Source organism: Alnus glutinosa, chromosome 7 (genome assembly GCF_958979055.1).
Source record: "Alnus glutinosa chromosome 7, dhAlnGlut1.1, whole genome shotgun sequence".
Taxonomy (NCBI): Eukaryota; Viridiplantae; Streptophyta; class Magnoliopsida; order Fagales; family Betulaceae; genus Alnus; species Alnus glutinosa.
The window spans coordinates 12,157,400-12,160,845 of NC_084892.1; the positions used below are offsets into that span (position 1 = coordinate 12,157,400).

A 3,446-nucleotide genomic window follows, 5' to 3' on the forward strand; every position below is an offset into this window, starting at 1 on the left:
AACTCGTAGGCTTTCAAGTTTTATATAAAATAAAAAAATGCTACACGTGCACATGTCAACTCTCACACTCTTTAAATTCCTACTTTCCAACATGACACTAAAAATTTTTATTATAGTTTGAATGAATTACAACTGAGTTTTTGATATAATAATACGTAATTTTTAAAATTGAGTGCGGTAAGAGAGAATGCACTTAAGAGTATTATAGCTAGTGATCGAGTGTGTCTACCGTACCATTTATCAAAGAAAGAAATGTTATACACACATTTGTATATAGAGAGGCATTTTTTGGCGGTATACGTATATTATATAGAGAAGAATAGGGTAAAATTCAAGTTACACTTGAAAAATTTACACTCTAATTTCTAATTTAATGAAAACTTTACTAAATTTGTCAAATTAAGTATATATCAAACGAAAATATTTGTCAATATATAATTGTTGTTTTACTCGAGCTGATTTTCTATATATAATAATTAAGTATCTATCATATTTGTCAAATTTCAAGAAAATCAGAGTTTTAAATATAAACTAAACCATGTGGAGGAGTAAAACAACAATAAAAGGATAAGTATAATTTTTTTTTTTTTTTTTTTTTTTGAACCATCTGGAATACTTCTTCATTAAAGAGAGAAATAACAAAAAAAACTGACCCAATCAGGATCTAGCTAGGGAGAACTTGCTCCCTAATTACAATATTCTGGATACCAATAGGCATCTCCTCCAACCAAACATTACTTCTTCATTAAAAGCATAAGTATATTACAGCAAATATCTGCAAAAAAAAAAAAAAAAACCGAGTATATTATATTACAGAATATATTACAGTATATATTCGATTCTGCATCCAGAGTATGTGCGTACTAACTTCTATATTACTTTATTTTTATCTAACAAAAAAAAAAAAAAAGAACTTGTAGATTAATTAGTGGCATCCACATATCTTTTTGTCACCTTCACGGGTAACCCACCCTTCATTCTCAGGGTCAAAGACAACAAGTGCTCTGGGTTATCCTTATTCTCCATGTCAATCTCAAACCACTCCATTGCTGACGGTGCAATCGACTTCATCTGAATATACGCCATGTCTTTCCCCAGACAAATTCTCGGCCCGGCATGGAAAATCGGAAACCAAAACGGGCTCTCTTGCCGACACACTCCATTTTCTAGCCATCTTTCTGGCAAAAACTCACGGCAATTCTTCCCCCAGATGTTCTCCATCCTCCCCATGGCATACGTGTGGTACGTCACCAGCCAACCTTTCGCCACAAACGTTCCGTCCGGCATTATATCGTCCTTCAGGCACGCTTTGCTATCCACCGGTACCAGCGGGTACAGCCTTAGCGCTTCTGATATCGCCGCATGCAGATAATGCATGTCTCGGAGCTCGTCAAAAGTAAACGCATTGCTGATATTTTTCCTATTACGGGCTCGGATGTTTTCCAGCTCCTTCAATATGTTTTGCTTCACGTCCGGTTTCGACGACAAGAGCCAAAAGAACCAGCTCAAAGCCGACGAGGTCGAGTCCCGTCCCACGAGAATGAAGCTTATCAGTTATCACGATATCTCGGAGAAATTCGGGTGAGCTTTCTTTGTTTGCCATAAACCGGGACAGCAAGTCGTCTTCTTTTTCTTTTTCTGTCTTTTGTTCCCTTCTGGACCGTATAATCTCATCCGTGAATTCGTGGACGGTCCCGATTGCTTCTTTAAGCTTTCGCTCTGATCCAACGTTCAGAAACCTTTTAACCTATAACAAAATAAATAAAATAATTAAATTTACTCTCTAATTGTGTTTAAGCTGTTGAAATAAACAGTAAATTACCCAAAAAAAAAATTAAATTAAGAAACAGTAAATTAAAAAATATAACATAAAACTCATGATTTTTATTATTTTTGCAATCATATCCTTAAACTTTAATTTTTTTTTTTTAATTTAGCTTATTATTCTTTCAATTTTTTTTTTTAATTTCATTAATCATTAAGATTTTTCATAAATCTTGTCAAAATTTAAAAAATACTTTTTTTTTTCTTAAAATATGTATATAATTTTTTTTTTTTCAAAAATTCAAGGCATGAATATTTTTGTATGTAATTAAATTCAGACCAACGCCTAAATCATTCGAAATTTAGGAATTTTGACATCCATATGTTAGATTTAACAAAAAAATTTAGCAGAATAGTGAAAAAAAAATTAAAAGATGAATACACTAAATTAACACTTTTTAAAATTTATAGTTATAATTACAAAAATGACGAAAGATCAGAAATAATTTACTTTATATAATATCAAAATTTAGAAATCATGAATTTGAACAATTGATTCTATATATATAATTCTACAAAAAAAAAGATCATTAGCGGCGACTTTTTGTCGCCGCTAAAAGTCTTTTTGTCGCCGCTATTGATCAATAGCGGCGACCGCGGCGACACGTGGCCGCTAATGCGGTCGCCGCATATACTCCGCCTCTAAAGATCAATAGCGGCGACATATAGAGTCGTCGCTAATGTTCGCTTAATAGCGGCGACATTTGTCGCCGCTAATAATATTTTTTTGGCGCCGCGAAAAAATTATAGAATGGAGGTCAGTTGTCGCCGCTAATGATCTATCATTAGTGGCAACACCAATGTGGCCGCTAATGTGCTATCATTAGCGACGACATACGGGTCGCCGCTAAAAATATGAAAAAAAATTTAAAAAGATTATTAGCGGCGACAAATGAGTCGCCGCTAATGATATAAAATAAAAAATAAAAAATAAAACATTAAATTTTTTTTTTAATATCATTAGCGTATGTCGCCGCTAATGATATTAAAAAAATTAAAAAAAAAAAAAAATCAAAATCAAAATCAAAATCAAAATCAAAAATATGCTCTTTCAAAATCCCTTTCCGATCCGATCAAAATAACCCCAAATTAAAATACCCATAATCACAAACCAAACCCACAAATACTAATCTAAATTTATCACATCATCAAGACCATAATACACAATACCACAAAACACAACTTGCCAGAACATCAAAAAAACAGTCAAAAGCATAATCATATGCACAACTCAATCCATCAAAAACACCAAAACAAAAACAAAAACAAAAACAAAAAACATTCAGTTAAAACTAAGAATACTGCGATCAAACCTGCATTGTTTATTGCAACTGAGACACCCCTTGGCATCTGCATAATCATAAAAGGAAAAAAAATAATAAAAAAAAAAAATTAAGAAGTTTTTGGAGAGACCCGCGGGGGTCTCTGTGGTAGAGACCCGCATGGGTCTCTGTGGAGAGACCCACGCGGGTCTCTCCCATCCAGAGACCCACGACTGGGTCTCTGTGGAAGAGACCCGTGCGGGTCTCTGTGGCAGAGACCCGCGCGGGTCTCTTTGCTGTGGCAGAGACCCGCGTGGGTCTCTCCCATCCAGAGACCCATGACTGGGTCTCTGGAGAGAC

General features: G+C 34.4%; 1 pseudogene; it reads right to left on the reverse strand.

Moving 5' to 3' along the window:
- Positions 1–916: 916 nt before the first annotated feature.
- LOC133874105 (cytochrome P450 CYP94D109-like) lies at positions 917–3,160 on the reverse strand (annotated as a pseudogene).
- Positions 3,161–3,446: the final 286 nt, after the last annotated feature.